The following is an 18,961-nucleotide window of genomic DNA, read 5'->3' as shown; positions in this document are numbered from 1 at the left end:
GAGAAAAGAAAGAATAAGAACCACGATACATGTTTTGTGAATGGTATAAAAACAGGATTTTTGGATATATTACATCGGCTGTTGGTAGGATTAAGTGAAATGAGGCAAACAAAAAGCAGCACAGTGCCTAACACAGAGAAGCCGTTCAATAAAGGATAACTTAGGGTTCGACTCTTAGTTTATGTTCTTCTTCAGATCCTTTAATGCTTAAATCCTCATGTCTCACATAATTGGTTATCATGTTTTCTCCATTCCATGAGTGGTAACCAGAGCGAACCAAAGAAGTTTACTCATGCTCTTACACAAACACACAGTAATCTTCCATCACTAACATAAATTGACCCACGGGTCTTCATTTAAATATTCTGAAACCTGAAAAATTTGAACTTACCCACTGCAGGAAAAGGGAGGGCTCAGCAAATGAGATGGCAACAGCAAAAACCTACTGTGGTGAGCCCATACGAATCTTGGTTTTAACCAGATAATCCATTTCACTCCCAAAATTCAATTCTCTTAATGTTTTCCAGAAGCATAAAAAATCTGGGTTATCCCTCCCGCTTGACAAATTGGAACATTGAGATTGACACATACACACTGCTATATATTAAAATAGATAACTAATAAGGACCTACCGTAAAGCACAGGGAACTCTACTCAATACTCTGTAATGGCCTACATGGGAAAAGAATCTAGAAAAGAGTGGATATATGTATATGTATAACAGATTCACTTTGCTGTATACCTGAAACTAACATAACATTGTAAATCAACTAGACTCCAATAAAAATTAAAAAAAAAAAATCTGGGTTACTAAAGTCTAAAAACTGGTAAACAAAACAAAATTAAAAAAAGAAAATAAACTTCTCAGTTTAAAGAATGCTCAGAATTGATGGACCTTTGATTTATTTTTTCAGTCTCCTGAAAACTGACTGCTCGTCTGTGAGGATATTTTCCTCACATTGCACAGAATTCTGAACGTATACTTTTATGTACGTCATCTCCAAGTCATAAAAAAAATCTGATTAACGTTGTAGGCAGAGCTAACCTATAATCAAAATCACAACTGGTAATCATTTCAACACTAGTATACATCCAGCTGATTATTTTGACATGGATTTCCTGATGAATGACTGCATGTCCAAAGCTGAATTCATCCCCTCTTTAAAAACACGCGCTTTTCGTATTTATTTATAATTCTTCTAGTCAGCCAGTTCTAAATTGGGATCATTTTAATTATTTCTTTTTGCTCCCTACATCCAACCAGTTGCCAAACCTGATTATTCCACATTCACAATATCTCTCCGTTGACTTTACTTTTTCTCATTTCTACTGACATAATCCTAGTTTGAGTCTCTGATGTCTTTTGCTAAAGTTGTTCAATGAACTTCTATATAACATTGGAATTACAACTATAAAAGTGAACTCTTCTTGAATATAGATGGTAGGATGGAAATGTTCTTTATTTACCCTTTTATGAGGATTATTATGTGGGTACTTATAATTGTCAAATTTCGTAGAATTAAACACTTAAAATCAATTCATTTTATTATATGTCAATTACATGTAAATTTTTTAAAGTTCCAACACATCTGTTTGATATCGTTATCTTTAGATTGTATTTTTCTACATGGGAATGAATGCAAACCAGAGTCTTCAGATAAAAAAGGATAAAAATTTTGAAATGGTGCATTACTTTGCTTATGGGTTGCTTCAGCTGGGCTGTGAAATAGTGAAAAAAGATTTAAAACCTAATTTCTATTTGCAGATACAATGTCCTTAACATCTGAGATACTCATTTCTTTTTAATCATAAATGTATCATCAGAGGCAAAAAGCTACAGTTTTTCATTTCCTCTAGCCCACTATTTTTTTTGTCTTTTGGAGATAACAGTTTTTGTTGGCTGATAGTGTTACTTCATAGAGGATGCAAAGAGTTAAGTAAACATTTACAGGTCTAAATTTTATCTTATCTAGGATTTACTATATTAAAATGTACAAGCTCTGTTGCAAGCAGTTATTGACAATTGAAGATAACGCATTACTTAGTTTACTACTGCAATAGATCTGCTCTTAGTAGAGCAGGAAATTTCCTGGTCTATTATTTAGTTATCTTGTGAATATGATATACACAGAATTTGATATTCAGATATGATTGTTGTTTTCTGTACACTTATTGGGTCTCTCTAAGAATATTTTCTCTGTGTATTAAGCATGATAAGTATCACTCTGGAGTTAAAATTGCTATTTTATATTTATGCCTTGTGACATAGTCATCTTTTTCTTCAAATTGTTTATATTTTTGAGACAAGTATGCTGTTAATTTCACTTGATACATGTCCTAAAGCTGGTACACACTGACATATGGGCCTAAGATATGTGCTCAGAATCAAATAATCAGTTTTCAGTTATAGATTTAGGTATAGAAAGTTTATATGCATTTTTCTCCCAGTCTTTTTAAAACAGTGTCACTGTAGTTATGGGATTACTCTAAAATCAACCTTATTCTCTTTCAAGCCAGATTTCCTGGTCTTAAGCTAAAGTAGATTGGAATGACTCCAATTTGTAAGGTATCTTTGAACAAATATGACCTAGAGGTTTTCCCTAAAATGTGAACCATTTAAGCACAGACCCCAGTTTTGATCTAAAGCAGGCACTCTAGCTTTTTGCACATAAAAATGGAATTTCTTCCTATGATGCTCACACTAGGCAAGCATCTGAACAAACTATTATGAATAAGACTGTTTCTGTCAAAACCAAAAAGGAAAACTCAAAGTGGAATTTTAGATTTCTTATCTTTTAAAAGTGTGTTTCCTTTAGTATAGGATAGTGACAGTTTAGTGTAACCTGCTGAAAAACCTATCTTTAGAATTTTCTATCTATTTCATAGCAGAGGAGTAAAGTCAAGATGGATGTATTATAAACTCACTTGGTAGTTATTACAGGTTTTTTATATACAATTTTACAAGCTGTTACAAATAGATTTTTTTACTCTAAGGAAAGTCTTTAAGAGTAAAATGTTATTGTATTTTTGTGAAGTATCGGGTTGCCTATTAACATCAAAAACAAATGGGACTTAATTAAACTTAAAAGCTTTTTGCACAACAAAGGAAACCATAAACAAGACAAAAAGACAACCCTCAGAATGGGAGAAAATATTTGCAAATGAAACAACAGACAAAGGATTAATCTCCGAAATATACAAACAGCTCATGGAGCTCAATATCAAAAAACCAAACAATCCAGTTAAAAAATGGGCGGAAGACCTAAATAGACATTTCACCAAGGAAGACATACAGATGGCCAAGAGGCACATGAAAAGATGCTCAACATCACTAATTATTAGAGAAATGCAAATCAAAACTACAATGAGGTATCACCTCATGCCAGTCAAAATGGCCATATTCAAAAAATCTGCCAACAATAAATGCTGGAGAGGGTGTGGAGAAAAGGGAACCCTCTTGCACTGTTGGTGGGAATGTAAATTGATACAGCCACTATGGAGAACAGTATGGAGGTTCCTTAAAAAACTAAAAATAGAACTACCATATGACCCAGCAATCCCACTACTGGGCATATACCCTGAGAAAACCATAATTCAAAAAGAGTCATGTACCACAATGCTCATTGCAGGTCTATTTACAACAGCCAGGACATGGAAGCAACCTGTGTCCATCGACAGATGAATGGATAAAGAAGATGTGGCACATATATACAATGGAATTTTACACTAAAATGGAATTTTACATTCGGTAGTGTATATATACACTACCGAATGTAAAATAGTTGGCTGGTGGGAAGCAGCACCATAGCACAGGGAGTTCGGCTCTGTGCTTTGCGATGACCTAGAGGGGTGGGATAGGGAGGGTGGGAGGGAGGCACAAGAGGGAGGGGATATGGGGACATATGTATGCATATGGCTGATTCGCTTTGTTGTGCAACAGAAACTAACACAGTATGGTGAAGCAATTATACTCCAATAAAGATCTATTTTAAAAAATAAATAAATAAAAAATAAAATGTAAAAAAAAAAAACTGCTTTTATTTGCAGTTTGAAAATAGAATCAGGTGGGTAATTTAATCTTTCTGAGCATTAATCCTGAAACTAATTAAAGCTTTGTTCAGAGAAATATTAATCTTAAAAGAAGATTCTTTTTAGAAACACATTTTAGGGAAAAGCATTTAAAGTATAATTATCAATATATTACCCAATATTTTATGTTGTTTTTCACAACATATCCTAAAGCATGTCTGAAACTCTAGGGAAAATTCAGAGTCACAGAAATGGAAAAAGTGTTCTCTGTAGGAAAATTTCCAAATAGGAAGCCTGAATTCAGAGCACAGACAAAAGGGAGACCAATAATATAAAATGTATGATTGGAAATACTGGGTGTAAATCCACATTAATTTAGCTGGAAACATAACAGTTCCATGATATAAGAAATAATCAACATGTAGAGTGTTAAAGAGGTCAAATGAATATGATATAAATATAAGCCTTTTACTAGTATCATTGTTGTCCAACCAAAGGTCAATAATGATACTAGTGACAATATTCTCCAATAAAAATAACTTTCAAAAAAACCTCCACATAAACCATTTTTTTTCCTTATAACACTGTGATGAGATAAATAGGGCTACTTGAGTTATTCTTACAGAACACACTTTGGAAGGAGATTTTGGTGCTTTATTACCCAGAGCTGGTAGAAACAGTGAGGTTTAGGACCTGGATTTCATATTTTCTTGCTTAGAAATGGTTGGGCCTTGTCTCATTGCATTGGTGCTTCTGTGAAGTCAAAATCAGTAATCACAGAATTGAAAATCTATATGCAGGAGCATGGACGGAGTGAAATTATGGAAGAAGAATAGTATGGTGATTGACATAACATGGCAGAGTTGAATGAATGCTAGCCAACTCTCCAATCTCAGTGGTTTGCAACAACAAAGGTGGTTTCTTGTTCGTGTAAGGTCCACTGTGGGTCATTACCCAGGCGGCTGATCTCCATGTCATGGGTCAATGCTGTCCTTCTCATGGTGCTTCTATAATTATTCTGGCAGGGGAGGAGAGCAGTAGAGAAGAGCCCTGGCAATTTATTCCTTCCACTCAGAAATAATACATGTTCCTTACAGTCATATTTCATGGCTGTGCCTAACTTTCAGGAAGAGGGAACTATCAATACAATCTTACCATGAACTCTTAAGGAAAGAAAAACTATGTATCAGGGAGCAGTACTGATGGCTTTTATAAAATTGGAGAAATCAGGGAAATGTAAAGATGCAAAAGCAGTATTTTAAAAATGTATAGAATTAAGCATTAGAATGACACAATGGGAGGGCATATCTATGTTGGTGAAGTGCCCCACAAACAAAAGACAATCTAGAACTCCCTCAAAATAAAGATGGAATAATAAACATATGGAAATCATTTGCTTAAAGTAGCTACAATTACTGAATTAAATACAAATGGAAGGCCAATTAATCTTTCTGTGTATTTCTACTCAAGTGTAGTTAACTATTTGGAAGGAAAAAAAGAACAAACTTTTAGTGCAAAAAAATAATAATGGGAAGAGCCAAAGTAAGAGAAGTCTAATGTAAGATGCATAATTAGGAGGGATGTAAAGCAGTCACAGTGCTTCAGATTTGCTTGATATTCAGCAGTGTTTCTTTTCACAGTTTTTAGTATATAGGTTTATCTTCAATTGTAGATTTTTTTCAAACACTATTATTTTATAAAAATTTATTTAATCTAGAGAAATAAAATTCACATAGAAAAGCATTACCAGGTGTTATAAGGATCTTTCTTCCTAATTTCAATAACTAATAAATACCTAAAATTCACATAGAAAAGCATTACCAGGTGTTATAAGGATCTTTCTTCCTAATTTCAATAACTAATAAATACCTAAAATTAACATATGTTTAGTTAGCCTTTAGTTAGTTCACTATTTTGTGAAAAAGTATTTGAATGAAATGAGATGGGTGAAATGCTATCAATAATTTAAAATAACCCAGAGTCATATATTAATACTTGCAAATAATAAAGTGATACAATATATCAAATTTTAGTTTATGACTTATTTTTTTCTGTGAGATAGTTTTGCACAAAATTATAATAATTTATAACTTTCATATTTATTATACAGTGCAGTACATCTTGCGTTGAAAAATTGCATACACATACACAGAAAGTTAGATTACCTCCCAGTTAGTGAAGTACATTGAATCATAGAAAAGTAAGGTGTTCACAGAGAACAGCTCACATATCTCAGTGTAACCTGCCTTTGTCCCCAGAGTTGCTAATGGGACATTCAACTAGTGACACTGAACATGCGAGGTAGAGTCTTGTTGGATCAGGAAAGCACAATCTTTGCCATCTATGTAAATGGAATTTACATCACCATTATGGAAGAGCCTACAAACAGTTCACTTGTGTCCATTTAATGCGATCTTTACAATCAGTTAAATTCCATCTAGGTATTTTGTCTGTAGTCAATAAATGACATTTTGAAGAGACGATTTCCAACTATAATATGATTTCTCAACTTTAATGTAGAGATCTGCTAAAACAAACACTATGATATAAAAATGGAATTCAAGTCAAACTCTATTTGCAGCGAAACCAAACTTGCTTAATGTCTTTACCTCTTAACCAAGAAATTTGGATCTGGAGCTGCATAAAACCTTACAATCAAAGACTAAGGTTTTCTGTTTTTCTTCCCCATTCATTTTACTGTGGAAATACTGGATTAGTTCATCCATTATTTGGATGTGGGAAATCTATGAAAATTGTCACCTTCTTACACTCATCAAAGGGAAAGAGTAATGTTATGATGATTGATTTTCCTTTTTGTAAGCTAAAAGTATTGCCTATGATTACGCTGGCTAATGAATCATGAGGAAAACTTATTTTTAGTTTAGACTGTTTCCTAATTAATGTTTAGACCCATATTCCATTTAAGTCAGGAGAGCTTGTTTTTTACATGATGCACAGTGTTTTAATTAAAGAGCCAATCTGACCACGTCAGATTGCTTCAACAGACACACTTGAAGGATGGAACTCTAGGTCCAATAGTATCGATTGGACTAATGTCACAAAAATTTGTGACAATAAGGGACATCTCAAACAGGTGCAGAAAGTAATGTTAGAATCTACTCTGCGCCCCCTGCCCCCTGTGCTTTATGGCATATTTCATAGTAATAGTAGAGGCATTTGAGCCTTGATCTTTAGATCTATAAATTTGACTTTAAAATGCAAAACAAACCACACCCCAACATTGTACACGTGTTCAGATGTGCTTTTCACACTGCTTAAATGTGAAACCTCCAGATGTTTAGCTCTTTTCCTCATTGCTTTTGATCATATGTACGTTTTGTTTGCTCTATGGCGTCATTCTAAGCTACTCCTCTTTCTTTAAATCAGCTTCGTCCCAGAAGTTTCGCACTCAAGTTGGTGGTACACACAAAACCAATATCTGTGCTTCTCCCTTGCCAAAATAATCAGATGTACCAAAGTTTCTAGGACGTTCTGGACTGAGTTATACTTAGGATTGAAATACACTTAGAGAAGAATGTCTTCTGATTTACTTAAAGCTTCTCACCTATGACTTTGTGAATTTAAAAGTTTAACTTCAGATTGTTTCCTAACACAAACTGGCTAATTCTTCCATGACAAAGAATTGTCTGATACCGCTCACAGTGTCTAATCATTTCTTTTTCCACCTATTTCCTCAATTTCTAATTCCCTGACCAGGAAATCAGCTGCAGACAGCTAAAACACACCATATGGACCACAGGGAATCAAATGGTCAGGTGTCCAGGCAAGCTGAGTCTTAGAGGTCATAGTAAAAGGGATTAGAAAATGAAGAGGAAACACATTTTGACACTGAAGTCATAGAATAGTTAAAAAGGGAAGATAAACCCCTCTGATTATATACAAACTTCTATTTCAGAGATTAGCAAACTATGGTCTGGGGTCCAAATCTGACCCCTGGCATGATTTTGTTTGGCCTGCGAGTTAAGATTTTTTTTTTTCATTTTTAAAGTATTGTTAAAAACAATAAAAAGAAAAAGAGAAGAGAAGAAAAAAAAAAAAAACAAGACTATATGACAAAGATAGTGTGTGGTCTGCAAAGCCTAAAGTATTTGCTTATGGTCAAGTTTACCAACCCTTGCAATGTAGCATATGATTATTTCCATTTAGACCTAGGGAGCAGCTATTTTCGCATGCAAACACAAATATACGTGATTGTTGGGATTCCTACTATGGTCATACATAAATTCATGGAATCCCAATAATAGTCAAAGCTTATTATTGACCGTCACACAGGCATACATCGGTACAGACACTCAGTACCAAATTCTAGCCAGGCTGCTGGTAGCTACATGTTTATTCCTCTTGGCAAGTGAAATAAAAATGTCCCTGGCAACGCTAAAGGCTCACGATCCACCTTCCAGTAACTAACCAACCTCTAATAAATATATAATTGTGCCTTTGATATTGTTTTACTTTAGTTTTTCCTTCCAAATTTATCCACACCTTCTCCTCCAATGAAAGAAGCAATTGTCTTGTGTCTTAAAGATGAGACCTCTGCACTTTCTCTGCTTGTTTAGGGCAAGAAATGAAGTGCTACCTGTTTAACTGGCAGAAGCATGCAGGAGGAGCATACCTTTAATTTAGGGTTGGGATACTTCACTTGCACTCTGCCTGAGATCCTTTAGCACTGAAATAATATCATCCAGCACGCATATCTCATGCTGAGAGCTCGCCCTGTCATTTGAGAAAAAGTGTAGTTACAGACTTCGCAGCTCACTTCATTTCCCGCAAGGCTCAGCGAGTCTGCAGGATCCCCTAAGCCTGGAGCAAAATATTGTCCCCGGGTGGGGAGAGGAGGATCACCCTGCCATACCTCCCAGGGGTGTGTAAGTCCGAATAGAGCTGGCTTTTGGACTGGTCCAGGGGGAAAAGGCTGCTGGCCAGGCTGCGCTCGATCTTGGCCAGGCTGTGGCTGGGAGCGACCAGGCGCTCCAGGTCGCCCTCGGGCTGGAAGCGGTCGAGCGCGCTGAGGCCGAAGGTGATGGTCAGGACTGCGGGCGCGGTGAGGAAAAACACCGGGTGCCGGCTCACGCACAAGCCCAGCCTGTGGCAGAACGACCGGAGCCCTCTGCGAAGCACCTGCCGCAGCATCCTCCACCAGGTCTAGCACAGTGACAGGTGCAGCACCAGACCCTTTCCACTCGTCACGGTCACCTGGCTTCACGATCGCCCACCTCGCGGTCCCATCGCCACCACGCCAGCAGTCCACACCAAGCCCTCCGCCTTCGCCGTCCCTTCATCTCGCGCCAGCGCTTTGCCAGGTGCTTCTCAGGCGCACTCTTTTTGCACTTTTTCACACACAGCAGCAGGTGCTACCAGACAGCAAATTCTTGTCTTTTTTTTTTTTTTTTTTGGCCGGCGGCGGGGCATTTGGGATCTTAGTTCCCTGACCAAGGATGGACCCCGCGCCCCCTGCAGTTGAAGCGCGGAGTCTTAACCACGGGACCGCCAGGGAAGTCCCAAAGGGTTAGCAAATTCTTAAACTGCCGGTTTCCTGCGGCCCCAGACCCCGGTTTCCGCTGCGCTCCCCGCCCGAGCCCGCGGATCTTTTCTCTAAGTCTCCATCTCGATGCAACTCTCCTGCTCCCACCCATTCCGGCAGGTTCGCCCACCCTCCTCGGGGGAGGTGGCCAGTGTGGAACGGTCCACCTGTGTGGATTTCCTCTCCGCCCGGATGAACTGCGTTTCCTAACTAGAAATCTGTAAAAATGGGACTCCGTAAACATGTTACTACCTGTCCCACTAGAGGGGGTCAGAGAGGAGTGGGTGGTGAAAAAAGCGAAATACTCTTTAAAGAATAGTCATTTTTTGGTAAGAATTTTTGTTGTTGTTCCCACCTCCTCCCTTGGCAAGGAAATGGAGGAATCAATGAAATGAGGATGATGGCCCAATAAATTAGGGGCTTTTTAGAGCCGGTGGAAGGCGGACTTGAGAAGGCAACTTTGAACACGTTCCAGTATCCTCTACGCACTAATTCTGTTTTGATTGGATGACAAGAAGCAGAGAGGGCTATGCTGCATTTTTAATAAATCAGTGTGCGCGGGTTCTTTGCAATACACCGCTCAAAACCCGCAGCTGCGGACTGCCCAGAAGTGGAATCTCTGCCTGGGCGCATGGGCTCTCCCCGAGGAGAGGGGCCTGGCGCAGCGGCCTTGGCAGTTGGTGCCAGCACCGAGCGATCAAATGCATGCCCTGCAGGTACGCAATTCTTTACGCTCTTCAGGACTAAAAAGAAAGAGTTCTTAAAGCTGAACCATCATCCCCTGGGCGCCCCTCGCCACCTCAGTTGGTTCTCCCCTGAGCCGATCCTTAGCTCCGCCCCTGCACTCCGTTTGGCTCCCTGAAGGTGGGTAGTTGGGGTGCTGAGCTACTTTCCTGCTCTGAGCTGAAATCCAGCAGCAAACTGGCTACATTCTAGTTACATACATTAAGACAAGAGGAAAAAGGGAAGTGGCAAGTGAAAGGAAAAATCAGACTTCTGGAGGGTTCAATCACTTCAACCTTGGGAGAACTACCTCTAAAGCATTAGAAGAATGTGCTCTGGGCGTTTGCAGATTCCGATTTTAACAGTTTTAACTGTCTTGAGGTACATAGTAGTTCACTTTAATATTCTGTATATATATGTGAAACTTTTATAGTAAAAGTTAAAAGCAAGAAGAAATATGTGTCTTTCTACATATATACAAGAAGGTACATATAGAGATAGATTCAAAAGATATATAGATACAAGCAAATATATAAAATATATATACATATACAAGCACATACACATATATTTACACACATAAACATAAAGAATTATGATGAAGTCCTAGGAAACTCACAAGTTTATGCTCTGACAAAATAGGAAGATAGATTGAGAGCAAAATCGAAGATTAGAAGTGAACTGAACTCTTTAATTAGCTGTTTTTGGAGTTTCATAGTAATATCTTCCCTTACTCACAAGGTATAACTGATTATCTGATAGCAGCACATTATTCAATTTAAATATATCAAGTTCCTGAAAAGCATCATATATGAAACTTCTTAAACATAGTTTTAGATTCTCTCTCTAATTTACTTCAATTGGTATGCCCACAAATCTAAGCCCACACTGTTCTTATTCTTAAAATTTTACAATATCCATGATCAGACTTTTAAAAAGAGAAAAAAAGAGTATAAATGTACATATATAGTTCACAGTGAGTTTTGCTGTTCTTTTTTTTTTTTTTTTTAATAAATTTATTTGTTTATTTTTGGCTGCGTTTGGTCTTCATTGCTGTGCACAGGCGTTCTCTAGTTGCGGCGAGCGGGGCCTACTCTTCGTTGTGGTGCGCGGGCTTCTCATCGTGGTGGCTTGTCTTGTTGCAGAGCATGGGCTCTAGGCACGCGGGCTTCAGTAGTTGTGGCACGAGAGCTCAGTAGTTGTGGCTCAAGGGCTCTAAAGTGCAGGCTCAGTAGCTGTGGCACACGGGCTTAGTTGCTCCGTGGCATGTGGGATCTTCCCAGATCAGGGATTGAACCCATGTCCCCTGCACTGGCAGGCAGATTCTTAACCACTGCGCCACCAGGGAAGTCCCAGTTTTGCTGTTCTTGAACTTTTTCAGGAAGAGAAGAAAAATCTAGGTGTCCTTCCTCTTGCCTCAACAAACAACCAATGTTTGTAAATTTTTTCCTATATTGCCAAATACAAATATAGTGCTATATAGTATGTATTATCTTTAAATTCATCTCCTTTAATAAAAATCTAAATTTTCAAACATTAAGTATAATTTTTCTTAATACTTGTATGGTTCTCATTAGTTCTTACCATCAATATCTATTAGTTTATCTACCCTGAACCCCCAAGATGAACAATACGCCCCTTCCTCACTCACTTCCCCATCACACCTGGTGCAGGCCTCACCCTCTAATACTGCTATTTTTTCCTGTCTGCCTTCTGAAGTGGAATGAAGGATTTGTGTCATTGGCTCTTAGTTCAATACCTAGCCAAATATCTGTGAAGTAAACTAAATTCTAGGCCAGGTTTTCTTCTGGAATGGGAGAATATGTCTATGAAGTATACCTCAGCCATTGGCTTAGATACCAAGGTTGTGCTTTGTGGCTGGTGCAATCTGTCTCCTCTCCTGTTGGCCTTGTGTCCATTCTTCCTTGGTTTCCAAATATCTCTGGGCATCTGACTCTTGCCCAGCCCTCTTTCCCAGGACTCTTCTTACCTCTTCCGCCATTTGCAGGCAGCCTGACATCTCTCATTCTGTCCTGCACTCCTATAACAGGTACTATGAATGGCCTTAAAAAAATTTTTTTTTCTCTTCTTAATTCTTTTTAGGAATTTAGGTCCATAGATTGCAAGGGCATGTGTGAAAATAAAGAGATGGCTGTAAAAATGAAGGGCCTCGAAAAAATATGCTTCTTCAAAATAGTCAATAGACATTTAATTTATTGTTCACACATTGTGTGGGAGGCCTTGGAATGGGCAGAAGTAGTCCTCAGGGAGTTTACAATAATGTTAAAATTTTGGACTTCCATCTAATGGCCCGTAAGGACAAAGTGAAGGAGCCTCAGTCTATGAGTGACATGATAAGATTTATATTTTAGAAAAAAAAGGTTTGCTGCAATTAAAGAATAATCTGGAAGATGCAAAGCTGGAGATGGGACTGCCAGCATAGAGGCTTCCTGAATTAGTTTTGGTAAAAGATTATGGCTCAGGGAATAAGAAGGGATGTGAGAGTTATTGAAAGGATGTGAGAGTTAAATAATCAGCATAGGCATGGATTCAACCAACTGTGAATTGAAAGTACTCAAAAGGGGCTTCCCTGGTGGTGCAGTGGTTGAGAATCTGCCTGCCAATGCAGGGGACACAGGTTCGAGCCCTGGTCTGGGAAGATCCCACATGCCGTGGAGCAGCTGGGCCCGTGAGCCACAACTACTGAGCCTGCGCGTCTGGAGCCTGTGCTCCGCAATGGGAGAGGCCGCGACAGTGAGAGGCCCGCACACTGCGACGAAGAGTGGCCCCCGCTCGCCGGAACTGGAGAAAGCCCTCGCACAGAAACAAAGACCCAACGCAGCCAAAAATAAATAAATAAATAAATTTTTTAAAAAAAGAAAGTACTCAAAAAAAAAAAATTTCCACAGCGTTCCAAATAGCAAAACTTGAATTTGCTGCACACAGGCAACTATTTACATAGCATTTACATTGCATTAGCTATTATAAGTAATCTAGAGATGATTGAAAGTATACAGGAGGACTGCACAGTTTATATGCAAATACTGTGCCATTGTATATAAAGGATTGAGCATCCACAGATTTTGGTATCAATGGGAGTCCTGGAACCAATTCCCTGCAGATACAAGGGACGACTGTATAAGAACAAAACAGATAGGACTTGGTGATGATTAAATCTGAGTGTGTACACTAAAAGCGAAGCATGGTAATTCTTGAATGCACAACTTGCATATGTGAGAATAAAAGCAGCATCCAGCTCTGATTTCAGTCATAGTAATAAAGGGATATATAAGAGTAGTGAACTCCATGAGCAAACACATCTAGGTTAAAAAATACTAACTCTTGGGAAAGTTGGACAGCCGCGTGTAAATCAATGAAGTTAGAACGCACCTTCATGCCATGCACAAAAATAAACTCAAAATGACTTAAAGACTTAAATATAAGACACGACACCATAAAACTCCTAGAAGAGAACATAGGCAAAATATTCTCTGACATAAATCTTACCAATGTTTTCTTAGATCAGTCTACAAAGGCAATAGACAATAAAAAAGCAAAAATAAATAAATGGGACCTAATCAAACTTACAAGCTTTTGCACAGCAAAGGAACCATAAACAAAATGAAAAGAAAACCTGTGGACTAGGAGAAAATATTTGCAAATGACGTGACCAACAAGGGCTTAATTTCCAAAATATACAAATAGCTCATACAACTCAATAACAAAAAAACAACCCAATCAAAAAATGGTCAGAAGACTTAAATAGACAGTTCTCCAATGAAGATACACAGATTGCCAACAAACACATGAAAGGATGCTTAACATCACTAATTATTAGAGAAATGCAAATCAAAACTACAATGAGGTATCACCCCACGCCAATCAGAATGGCCATTATCAAAAATCTGCCAACAATAAATGCTGGAGAGGGTGTGGAGAAAAGGGAACCCTCTTGCACTGTTGGTGGGAATGTAAATTGATACAGCCACTATGGAGAACAGTATGGAGGTTCCTTAAAAAACTAAAAATAGAACTACCATATGACCCAGCAATCCCACTACTGGGCATATACCCTGAGAAAACTGTAATTCAAAAAGAGTCATGTACCACAATGTTCATTGCAGCACTATTTACAATAGCCAGGACAGGGAAGCAACCGAAGTGTCCATCGACAGATGAATGGATAAAGAAGATGTGGCACATATATACAATGGAATATTACTCAGCCATAAAAAGAAATGAAATTGAGTTATTTGTAGTGAGGTGGATGGACCCAGAGACTGTCATACAGAGTGAAGTAAGTCAGAAAGAGAAAAACAAATACCGTATGCTAACACATATATACGGAATCCAAACAAAAAAATCTTCTGAAGAACCTAGGGGCAGGACAGGAATAAAGATGTAGACATAGAGAATGGACTTGAGGACACGGGGAGGGGGAAGGATAAGGTGGGACGAAGTGAGAGAGTGGCATGGACATATATACACTACCAGATGTAAAATAGATAGCTAGTGGGAAGCAGCCACATAGCACAGGGAGATCAGCTCGGTGCTTTGACCACCTAGAGGGGTGGGATAGGGAGGGCGGGAGGGAGACGCAAGAGGGAGGAGTTATGGGGATGTATGTACACGTATAGCTGATTCACTTTGTTTTACAGCAGCAACTAATACAACATTTTAAAGCAATTATACTCCAATAAAGATGTTAAAAAAAAAAAAGGGCACGGGATTTCAGGTCAGACGACAGGGGTTTGGTGGACATTTGGTCAAGGACATCTCAACAGAGTTGTAAAAAACATTACTAATTTGGCTGAAATTCCTCCAAATTTTGCTGTTCAACCATGGTTTTCCGAAAATTGTCTGCAAATCAGCCTTTTTTTCTTCCTTTCCAAGTCATGGATACAGGGCACCAATTTCTGGTGCCTTTTACCTGTGGCAACAGAAAAGTGCCATTTATATGAGATACAAGTTAGAAGAGTGGGAAGAGAATAGGACTGGAGATGTGCAAAATGGAACGCTAGCCCCATCGACACCATTTGCTCAGAATCTTGGTGCAGAGAAGTTCCCTTCATTGTGACGGAGAATTATGCCGCTGGATACAGAGCTTAGAGAATAAAGTGAAATAGAAACAACATCGATTTTAAGTCTCCACTAAGGATTGGGAGTCAGGACTGATTTAAGGTGTCATCACAAAAGAGATCTGTAGCTGTGTGCAAATCCCTTTGCCTCTGTAGAGTTCATTCTCCTTAATGTAAAATGAAGACAAAAAGAATTTCAAGGTACTGTCCACTTATAAAATGATAGCTGTCTATTCTTGAGGATATTTAAGGATCTGAGGGTCAACGCATCAAAATTATATACATTTTGTAATTTAAAATTCTTAATGGATTGTGTACATCTGTTGTAACAGAAAAAAACCACATATGATTAATTAATTTTGCTAATATTTCACCCTTATGGTTATTACAGTTAAAGTATTTTTTTGAATCTATGATTATGGTAATCCATGACTTCCACAAATTCTGATAAGGCAAGAATATTTCCTAGATATACCACGTTAAGGGAAGTCATCAAAAAGGCAAGACCACCAGTTGAACCCTGGAGCTTGACCTGGGCAATTGGAGGCTCCTCACCCCCTCCCCTGTCCTCAGAATGTGCATTCCCTTTGCCTTCTCCACTCCCAGAAGCTGCCCCAAGGATACAGCCCTGAGTTAATAACGTGATGATGGGACTATCTCAACTGTGTACGTGACTGCACACATTTAAAGCCTCTGTATAAATTTTCAGATTCTGGCAAGCTAATGCAGAGATCTACTCGTCTTTTGGTGCTCAAGACAAGCCTCGTAAGTAAGTTCCCTTGTTTATTAAAGCTGCCACCTGCCAATCTAGAGACTTCTGCCTCTTTCTTTGGTCTCTCCCTGCCCTTCACCTACAGGGGCTGGTTTCAGATTACGCCTGGGAAGCGCCTGAGGAGATTTGGAACCAACATTCCAAAAATGGGCTTCCTAATGCAAGAGAGAAACCAAAACGGAGGCCACAATTTGAATAGTCTCCTAGACCAATAACTCATAGTCACAAGACTGTCCTGATTCCCTTGAAATGATAACTCTGACCTTAAACAAAACTTAAGTTTTCTTCATAGCAGCACAACCTTATAGCTTTCTAGCCAACTGGCTACAAACAAATAAGCATACACAGTGCTATTATCTTATAAAGGAATAAAGTTTCTAGTAACCAATCACAATAGAAAAAAATGTTCAAAAAGAGAGCACAGAAAGAAGCCCACACACTTATGGTCAATTAATCTATGACAAAGGAGGCAAGAATATACAATGGAGAAAAGGCAGTCTCTTCAATAAGAGGTGCTGGGAAAATTAGACAGCCACAAGTAAAGGAATGACATTAGAACATTCTCTAACACCATATACAAAAATAAACTCAGACCTAAATGTAAAGCCAGAAACCATAAAACTCCTAGAGGAAAACATAGAACACTCTTTGACATAAATCATAGCAATATTTTTCTATATGTCTCCTAAAGCAAAGGAAATAAAAGCAAAAATAAACAAATGGGACCTAATTAAACTTAAAAGCTTTTGCACAGTGAAGGAAACCATTGACAAAATGAAAAGACAATCTACTGAATGGGAGAAAATATTTGCAAATGATAACCAATAAGGGGTAAATAGCCAAAATATATAAATAGCTCATACAACTCAACATCAAAAAAACAAACAACCCGATTAAAAAATGGGCAGAAAATCTGAATAGACATTTTTTCCAAAGAGGAAATGCAGATGACCAACAGGAACATGAAAAGATGCTCAACATTGCTAACCATCAGGGAAATGCAAATCAAAACCGCAATGAGATTCACCTCACACCTAAAAGTTTTGATTCTGTATTTTATATAATAAACCTGCTTCTCATTTTAACAGTTCTCTGATAAAATTTTAAAAGATTAATAATGGCATCTAGTTCCACCTACAGCGTGAGCGTGGTCATTACTCTCAAACTGTAAACCTTATTGACTTTTAGCTGATGCCAGAGATACTCAGCACAGTGTCTCTACTAGAGTTTGGTTGACACTACAAAGTTTCCCTGCATTGCATATCTTCTTACATCATAGGCATGCAGCAAATAATCTCTGCTAGAGTTTCCAAAGTCTTGCCCTGCACATCTAAAACTCAGCCCTTGCCAAAGCATGTATGGGGAATCCACATGCAGATTTCTAAGCCCTCACTTGGTTTCTTTCACTCTTTACTTTTGCCCTGCAAAGTCTAGCTTTTCAGCATCCCTAAACCATTAAATACTCTCTTACTGTCCATTATAGATATATGGGAAAATGAAAAAAACAAGAAAACTAGTATTTATTCAGCACATTGTTATTTAAAACACTATTGTACTTTTAAATATTAACAATTAAATTTTCTTTTTTAAAAACCTTAGAGTAAGTAGTGAGTATCTTCTCCATGCCTTGGTGAATTGTCATTGTCATACTTCTTTCTAAGTTGGTACAATGGACTGAATGTTTGTGTCCCCCCAGAATTCATGTGAAACGCTAATCCCAATATTATTGAGTTTGGAGGTGGGGCCTCTGGGAGGTAATTAGGTCATGAAGGTGGAGCCCTCATGAATAGGATTAATACCCTCATAAGAAGAGGCCAGAGAGCTAGCTATCTCTCTTCCTGCTATGTGAGGATACAAGAAGTCAGCCATCTGCAACCCAGAAGAGGGTTCTCACCAGAATCCGACCATGCTGTCACCCTGATCTTGAACTTCAGCCTCCAAATCTATAAGAAATAAATTTCTGTTGTTCATAAGCCGCTTAGTCTATGGTACTTTGCTATGAACACCCAAGCTGACTGAGACAGCTGGGATCAGCTTCCAGTATTTCATCCTTTGCACTTTTAATGTTGTGAAATATCTCTCAGACTTCCTTTAATTATGAAGATTTCTGCCAGTGCCATTTCCTTTAGGAAAACTTTAGCCTTTGATCACAACCACTTTCCTCATTCATCTCCATAAGTTCACCTTTACTAAATTCCTCTGACTGCACATCTCATGTCTACAGAAGGGAAACAGCATCAACACTCCCACATCCGCTATCTCTTCTATAACTCCATTTACGTGCCATTTGAGTTTCACTTCCAGCATCATCACTTTTATTTCTTAGTGGCACTTTTTCTTTGTTGGCCAACTCTCTTTTCCAATTATGCATTTTTGTAAAATGTCATGTGGGTTTGTCACTGGGAGGCAAGGAGGCAATGTAATCACATGCTGTGCTGTCTGTACCTGAACTGAATAAGAGATACGCAATGACCACTCAATGACAGATGCTGGAAAAACCAGGCACATCCGTTATTCACAGAGTGATTCGTGGATTAAAGAGTTAGCAATGATGTTTGCACTTTATGTCATTCTTCCCAGTTAACACATGGTAGTAACGGAAATTGGAACCATGTTGTCTGCGGACTGGTGTTATCTACTGATTTCAGTGGTAACTAAAATATTTGCATATCAGAGCTGTGAGAAGTAAGGACGGCCTGGACTAGATTCTGTGCATGCAAAACACATACAGTCCCTGCCTTCAGAAGGGAAAAAGCAGATATTAAGTAAAACAAAAGCAAAAGCAAACAAACAAAAACAACTAACTACAAAGTGTAG

At 38.3% G+C, this 18,961-nt stretch overlaps 1 pseudogene; it reads right to left on the bottom strand.

Moving 5' to 3' along the window:
* Nucleotides 1-8,602: 8,602 nt before the first annotated feature.
* Nucleotides 8,603-9,180, bottom strand: LOC118903158 (annotated as a pseudogene).
* Between the last annotated feature and the right edge of the window lie 9,781 nt (nt 9,181-18,961).

Source organism: Balaenoptera musculus, chromosome 11 (genome assembly GCF_009873245.2).
Source record: "Balaenoptera musculus isolate JJ_BM4_2016_0621 chromosome 11, mBalMus1.pri.v3, whole genome shotgun sequence".
In the NCBI taxonomy this organism is placed as follows: Eukaryota; Metazoa; Chordata; class Mammalia; order Artiodactyla; family Balaenopteridae; genus Balaenoptera; species Balaenoptera musculus.
The sequence above is the reverse complement of the archived record's forward strand: the minus strand, read 5'-3'. Positions and strand labels throughout refer to the sequence as shown.